Source organism: Papaver somniferum, chromosome 3 (assembly GCF_003573695.1).
Source record: "Papaver somniferum cultivar HN1 chromosome 3, ASM357369v1, whole genome shotgun sequence".
NCBI classification, from domain to species: Eukaryota; Viridiplantae; Streptophyta; class Magnoliopsida; order Ranunculales; family Papaveraceae; genus Papaver; species Papaver somniferum.
In genome coordinates this window covers 162138550-162147351 of record NC_039360.1, presented here as the reverse complement: position 1 = coordinate 162147351, position 8802 = coordinate 162138550, and positions in this window count along the sequence as shown.

Sequence of the window (8802 nt, the reverse complement as noted above, 5' to 3'; positions counted from 1 at the left end):
AATGAAAGTATCATTTTTCCTAGGACGGAGCGAGTATTAGGACGTTTTTTATTGGGGCATGGTAAAAAAAAATCTTGCCAGTTGGCATGGAAAATTTAGGTCGCCGTTATGGGAAAATGATAGGACGGCTGAGTTCTACTGAGTAATAGAGCCTATGTCGCTAGTGTAAGACACTCAGTCGCTCGGTAGAGTCTCTCTCGCTAAAGCCTATGTTCTTAATGAATATTTCTCCCATTTTTCCACTTTATAGATACACTCCACTAATTCAAGTTTACTCACATCTATTTTTACATCAAGTTAACAACAATTTTATACTATCCACCTAATTTTATCATTTTTTCCCTCGGTGTACTTATTTATAGTTTCATAATCAATGGATTCTTCTCATGAAGAGATACATGGTCAAATGAATCGGTTTAAATCACATTAATTAATGTTTACTCAGATGTTGCGATAACTGGATGATGGGTTATATAAAGATAAAAAAACTAATGAACATTATGATACAATTACCTAGATCTGCAGAGCCAAAGGAAGTATTCGCAAGAAGGTATACATATCGAGGGAATGATGACTTCCACCAGAAGTTGATGCACGATTATTTTCTTCCCGACTTTGTGTTCTGTTATGAAGATTTTTAACGTCGAATATGCATGTCTGGGTACTTGGTGATAAAGATTATTGATGAGCTTTGTCAGGTAAAACCTTAAATATCTATTTTATACCCTGAATATTAGAGTTCATAGTCATGAACAAAAGGTTACTTCGACCCTAATAATTCTAGGTTACACGAAAACGGCGGGTTCGAACGATGAGTACCTTCATATGGAGAAAAAAAAACTTCGTACAAGTATATTTTATTGTTTCACGAAACAATGATTAATCATATTGGTGCGACATATTTCCAAGAATAAACCGGGACAAATTTTATAGAAATACTAAACAAAAATGAGGATAGGGGATTTGATGCTAGGTAGTCTTGATTACATCCATTCGGCACGGACGATATGCCTTTTCTATGTAGACATTTTGTGAACTTTATATTCTAACCAAAGTATATCAGGATATCTACAAAAACCCTAAGATTTTGGACATATCGAAAATTCAATTTTTGTTAGATAAAGGATTGGTCCTAGTAGAGATCCTTTAATAGAAACTGGTCCAAGTGGAGATCCTTTGAGTCACCTATTCAATTATGAAACAAGTTTCAAGAGTTTACTCCCTTAAACCATGTAATTAAACACAATTCTAAAGTACGGATTCAACTGTAAGTTCAATAAAATAAATAATAAATAATTATTTTCTGTTACGAAGCAAGTTCGTATATGTACATCCTTTAAACATACGTAATGAAACATAGTTTCCTAGATAAACGTTAACTCTATTCTACGAAGTCCATAGATAAACTATACTTCTTGTACATATACTCAAGATGTATAAAACAACTAGTATATATTTCCTTGTACTTTAAACATAATATAATGACCAAGTCACTGATACTATAGACAAGTAAACAATCTTTTACTTTGTATGTTAAATTTTGAAGAACAAATATAGAAATGGAACGAGTCAAGTTTCTTGTTACTAACCTCGGCCGGAAGAATGATGTGTTTGCTTATGCCTATACGTTTTTAGGTTTTTCATGAGTAACAAGAGCGAATTTCAACATTTTATGTTGGTACTCTAACCTAAGGAAGTTGGATCTAGTAATCAAATCAAGCAGCTTCGAGTATTAGAACTAAAATATGACCACCGAACTTAACATACCAACTCATCAACCGAGCAGTGCTCTAAAAGTGTGATCTCGAGAAGAATGAAAAATATGAAAAAGAAGAAATTTTATATAAGAAGCTCATTTCCACATCCTTATAACCTTATGGGATGTATATAAAGTTGTTATGTGGTTTTGCTTCCAGTTGAAAACTCGATTTGCATGCCTGGTACCTTGATGATAGTACAATCATTGGTGATACACTTGAGGTTTCCATGGCATTACGTTGTATAGAAACTGAAGGTCTAGGAAGAAGTTTACATCTCAATATAAAGAAAACAGAAGTCTTTTGGCCTTCGATTGATCCCAGAAGCACTGTTGATGGTATTTCACCTTCTGATATTGGTAGACCATCAAATGGTGTGAAACTTTTGGGTGGTATTATGAGTCTGGATTTGAAATTTATTAGTGATATGATGTTGAGTAGGGTGAACAAGACTGTTCAATTAATGTGTGTCATTAAAAAACTCAAGGATCCTCAAAGTGAGACGATATAACTTTGCAATTGCACCGGTGTGTCTATGTTATAATTTTCAATGCGCACTAGCAATCCTGCATCCCTTCAAAAATATACTGAGCTTTTCGATGATCATATGCTCAAGTACTTGAGACTCCTTGTTATTAGGGACAATGCAGGTTTTGGTCCTTTACAACAGAGATTAGCTACCTTTCCTATCAAGGACGGTGGATTGGGCATTTATACCAAGGCAGACACCCGCACTTATTGTTATCTAGCTTCCCAGATCTAGACTACTTCGATGCAAAAGATAATCCTTGGTAACTTATTCTCAACAAACAAATGTTTTTCTTATCAGTTGGCTCTTCAGAACTTCATCCAGGTATATGGACTACCTTATTCTTATTGCGTCAATGATACTTTTCCCCTTCCATGCATTCCCTGGCAGTTACTTATTTCGATTCAGTTAAGAAGCAAATCATGGACCAATCTTCTATGTCTGTAGGAGATTCCATTTTGTGGAAGTGTAATAGAGTTAAGCATGCACAAGATTATTTATTAGTTGTACCAATTAGTGGGCTTAAGTTAACCAATGCCTCGGGCCTAGACATTTCAGAGCTGTTCTTTGTTATCTCCTTGGTATCCGTTGTTTGTTGAGAATGGTTAATGCTCAAGCTGTAACAAATCTATGGATATCTTCTGGGACCACGCGCTTCATTGTGCTAAGGATGTTGGAAGTAAGTTTCGACATGACTTTGTACGTGACATTATCGCTGACATTTGTTACAAAGCCGGTATGCCTGCGCGTAAGGAAGTTTCTCTTGGGTTTATGTCAGATGATGACAAAGCCTTACGGCCTGCTAATATTCTCGTTCTTAACTGGGAAAATGGTCTATATGTTTGCATGGATGTTACAGTTGTCTCTCCCTTCACGGATGAAGGTACTCGCTCTTTCGTTCCGTGCAAAGCTATTTCTAGTGATGTTTCACCAAAATACACTAAATACTTGGAAAAGTATGTCTAACATGGATATGGTATGGGTGTTATATCTTTCTATACCTTAATTAGGGGAACTCGACGAAGATACTTTATTTTTTTCAAGCGTCTGAAGAATTGTTTAGTTAGCAATGATGCCAATAGTGGTTTTGGTAGTTTCGTTTTTCATAGACTAGGTATTGCTATATAAAAAGGAGTTGGATCCCAGCTTGTTACTAGGTTTCCAACCAAAGATTTTTAATAGACTTCTTATATTTTCTTTAAAAAAGTATATTTAAAAAAAATGATTTTTTTTCCAAGTAATTAAAAATTCGTCTCTTCATCCTAAACAAATAATTACTTGTAAGTTAAAATAACTGCCATTAGATTAAAATTAAGTAAATACTAATTTAAAGTTAAAAAAAACTAAAAGTTAATTAATAAAGTAGTTCTACATTATGTTTGTTATCGTTGTCGTCATCATCACCAATTAAAACTTGGTTTATCGTACTACAGTATTGATATTAATTGAGCATGCTTATTTGTTGTGTACTTAAGTACAGTCTTCAACATTTATAGATGTTTTTCTCATCTTTGTGAGAAGTGTTTTTTAACATAAAAACTAATTGGGATCGACTTGAACGACATTGACCCTTAATTATAATTGTCAACCTTCTGTCATTTTTATATTTAATGTAAAGAAGAATACAAGCAAATTATTCTTAGGTAGATGTGGGTTTGTGTAGAAAGTTTGAATTCACACTAGAAAAATTAGAAGCATTTAGAAAATATTTTGAAAAACATGGATCGAAGTGGAACACAATTCTCCACAATCCTATATTTCATAGTCTGGCTTCCTTCACGAACATCCAGTTGAAGAAAAAATGGAGAAAAATGATGACGATGACTGATAGAAAGAAACAACAAGTGAACGGTTTTCTTTTTTCTTTTAAGTTTAAAAGGTTCCAGGGGAGTTGTGTAAGTCATTTAAATTTTGGTATGCCTCAAGTTGCATGTAGATTTCACCCCTTCTATGAGCTTAAATCTGTTAGACCACTGTACTCGATTGCAACAATACAACAATAATATTAGCACTAAAATAAGAGACAAAAATGTCAAGTGCAATGTATAATTTTCTTTCCTTTTACTTTTCAATTAAGTTTTTTGTTAAAATTCACAATAAGTTAATCTGAGTTTATTTGTTTGAATTATGATTGTGTTTTTGTTCAAAGAAAAATTTCAATTCATATGTTAGAATGTGCTTTTAATACATGATATACAATATCTTAAGTAGATTTTATTTCTTTCCAAGTATTAGTTATACATACGAAAACTATTTAATATACCTAATGACATGATAAAATAAAACCCAGCATATTGTCGAAATAAGTAAGAGAAAAGTTTGAAACTAAAAAGAGAACTTTGTTATTAATTTGTTACATGATATTCTTAAGCTCAAAATTAGATAACAATATTATTGTTTAAGGTCAATCGAAGAAGTTGAGAACAACAAAAACTTTTCAAAGACTTTGAGTCACATGGATGGAATCCTACAACCGATGGTTAAAAATGTTCATGTTTATTTTCTTCTTCATAACTTTATGGAACTCTCTCAAAATCGGGACATAAATGAGTCCAGGACCGTGCTTACAAGGCACGAGATAAGCACTAGTATTCTACAACATATGGATGAGCCGTTAGAAGAAGTAAAAAGATATGAAATCAAAGATTGCAAGTGAACCCTAAACCAAAAGATATGAAATCAAAGATTGCAAGTGAACCCTAAACCAAACGGCATGTACCCACCTCTATATAAGCAGTATTTTTAGTATTTTTTCCTCCATCCATCTACAAACCCTAACCATAACCATAAAACCAAATATAGCGGCAACTCCTTCCTTTTTCATCATCTTCTATGGCTAATCCAATATACATCAACAAAATCATGGCAGATGGTTGTTTAATAACGTCATCTTCTTCTTGGCATTATGATTTTTTCCTCTCAAGAATATCTAATTTTCTGTTAGATTCTAGTTATCAGAAGTCTTCTTGTCTCATGTTCATTTCTAGATTTGTTATTCGGTGTGTTGTGGGATTTCTTGCGGTTACATTTTGGTGATGGACAACAAAGAGTAGGAGAGAGTTGCAAAAATCTTTCTCTTCATTTGCGTCATCTGTCATTGAAGTTTTTTTCCCGATGTTATATCGTTGATGAGTAAGAATGTGTTTTAAAAAAATATCTGAGTCAGATCAACAGTTCAGAAGGAAGACCTGAAGATGTAAATAAGCTTAAATTTTAGATCTACAAAGGAAACCAGAAAAGAGAAAAGCTGGCGTTGCTTAGTTCTGTAATCCATATTTTTTTTGTTTAAAATGAAGAAAATTAACTAAAGTTTAGTTGTTTTTTTTTATATTAGGTCGATTGAAAATCTACTAACTTTGATTTAGTATTTGCTTAATTTCATGTGCAAAATGTAACGGCACAAGCATTAGTCCTTTTTAACTTTACTTTAACACCATCAGGTCAGATCCATATGCAATTACTCAGTTACATGTACAAAATGTTGGGCATATATTGTTAACTGCATAAACATAAGCAAGTCTCCAGACAGTTGGCGCATTATTGGCATCTCGGGCACAAAGATGAAATGCATAATGCAGCATGATCATGACAGCATTTTTAAAGTTCTATTCACTTTGCATTACCTCAATTCAGATATTATATACGAATAATAACTTTCATCGCTTTGATTTTATCTGTTCCGATGTGTTTTCAAGTTTTGTGTTTGGAAGGCTGATGGAGATGACACGGTAAAAGTCATTTGTTTAAGGAATGCCAATATGACAACGGGAAATGTGCACTCTGGTTTCAAGAGATGCACAAAGTTGCATATAACATAACATGAAACATAAATACAACTAGAAAACTTGTTATTCTTCCAACCGGAGCAAATCACACACTCTCTCATTACTAGAAGAATATAACTAAAAAGTTACACTACAAGAAAATGGGGATTTAGTGTAAAAAAAATTGTCTGCAAATCCTCTTTTTTTGTCTCAAAATATTTTCTGAGATGAATTTTTTTTGGTTGCGAAGTTGTCTCAAATACCCTGTCTGGGAAAGTATTTCGCGACAAAATTATGAACGGTCACGAGAAAAATTAATTAACAACTAAAAATTTATTGTCAACAAAAGTTTTTTTCACCAACAAAATAAAATTGTCTATGAAAGTTATTTTAATGACGGAAAAATTCAACACCAAAAAGCATTTTTTTTTTGCGAGCAAGATTTTTGTTGCAAAAATGTAAATTTCAGGACAAACTAATTTGTTTTTAATGATAACTATTTAAGACCAATAAAATGGTCTCAAAAACGAAAGTTTTGTGTTAATTTAATTTGTTTTTAATGGTTACTATTTAAGACTAATAAAATTGACCCAAAAACCAAAGTTTTGTGATAATTTAATTTTTCTTTAATGATAACTATTTAAGACCAAAAAAATTGATTCAAAAACCAAAGTTTTGTGTCAATTTAATTTGTCTATAATAGTATATTATTTAAAACAAATTTTTTTGTCTCTAATTAATTTAACCAGAGACAAAATCGATAGCCCCTGAAAAATAAAATTTTGAAGACTAACCTGTTCGTCTCTAAATATTTTCTTAGTGACCAAAATTCTTGCCTTAGAAAGAATTTTCGGATTATCAAAGACAATTCATTTTGCCTTCAAATCGAACTTTCAAAGACCACAAGCTACATTTTTCGACTTTGTAATCATCACATCACACTGTCATTCATAAGATAACAATTTATGAATACAAACCTATCCGCAAAACAAAATTCATACTGAAATGAAATCTCAAATACACCATATGTAATTCTAGCTACTAAACAAGACCTGGTCAATATTTAACTTTTCGCATTATGTATCCGACCCCTTCAATCAATGGACATTCCCACTCTTAATGCAGCATTAGCAACTTGGACATGGGGGAGGACCTTGTAGCTGCTTCATAAAGATGAAATTGATTAAAAATCTTCAACCTGGGAGTGGAGATGCTTCAATCTTCAACCTGAGAGTGAGGGAGTTGTAGCTGCTTCTTAAGGAGTAGCGGGTGTTGCCAGTGACGAGAATAGACATCTACAAGAGGAAAAAGATAAAACTGAGATTTTCAAGGCTACTTTACCATGTGCTATCTAATTTCCAGATTTTAACTAGAAATTCTAAAAATTCACATTTCAAAGTAAATCTAGGCATATTTTAACAATCAAAACATAATTCATATCAAGATCAGGCGCTGGTGAAGATATGCACTGCTGAGTTAAGACTGAAAGAATAAGGAGTAATTCATATCAGGAACAAGTGTTAATGGAAAAAGTAAAGACAAATTTCTGTTATTAATCAACACAGTAATTCTAACACCAAATACGAATGCTTTCTTATGCGTCTAACAAAAAAGAAACAATGAATCGGAAATAAGTAACAAGCATATTTCACCTTCAATTTTCTTTGCTTTTTTGGATGTTGCTTAAGAATACAAGAAAGTTCCAAAGACAGCAATTGCAGAACCAAGAGCAATCAAAGGTTGAACTGGATTCCTGAAAACAATAACAACAACCCTTTTCATTGTGTTACCAAACTAGATAATGTCAAGGGACTGAGCTTGGTAGGACGACTGATTATACATATGATAAAACACCCCAGACAAAATCACCCAAAAGTAAAGATTCAAAGGACTTCCTCCTGAAGCTTGCATTGAAGCAATAGCTCTATGATAGCCACCAACCCATTGAGATCCTTGAAAAAAAATTGCAGCTGGAAATAGGTATATAAATGAAATGGTAGTAATTCCCTCAAGACGCATACAATGAAATAAAACCTTGAGAAGAAACTCGCCATTTCCAGAATTAAAGTACTCTCAGGCAATATTTCAATAGAGTAGCCCCTCATCTCCATCAACACAAAAAATCGAAGATCTGTTACCATACCCCCTGTAATAGGGCCTACGCCGTTTGTCAAACCTCTCATTCGATCGTCACCTATATAAACTGAAGAGAAAAAAAAATTGATTTGAACAAGCACAATAATCACCTACCAACACCAACTCAAGATGATTAGATTTAATTTACCTTGTTTAAATCTACAGTTTTCATAGTCCCATCTTCAGAAAACAGGAAAGGTGGGAGAGAATCCAACCCATTACTTTTTCTTTCAGAAAAGAACCCCAGCACTTTCAAGTTGCGTGTTGGCATTTTCATTGTAATACGTTGTTTTTAGTTTAGTAGTTATAAATCTATAAGCGGAATATTTAACATGTTTGCCACGGAGCTAGTTCAAAGCAAGGTGTGTACTTACTCCCAAGCTCTATGTTCCAAAGATTTTGGGTTTTCACTTCTTTTTCCCCCTTGGAAATTTTTTGCTCCTCCTTGGCCAAGTTTTTCCACCTACCATAACAATGGGGGCGTATTATTCGTCAACCAGTGACTAAGGAAGTGCAGACATGGTTGCGACTTAGCCGTGACCGAATGTGGCATAATAAGAAAATGATGAATGATTTTTTCATTGCGGGAGCCGGTTATACTAAACGAAATCCAAAC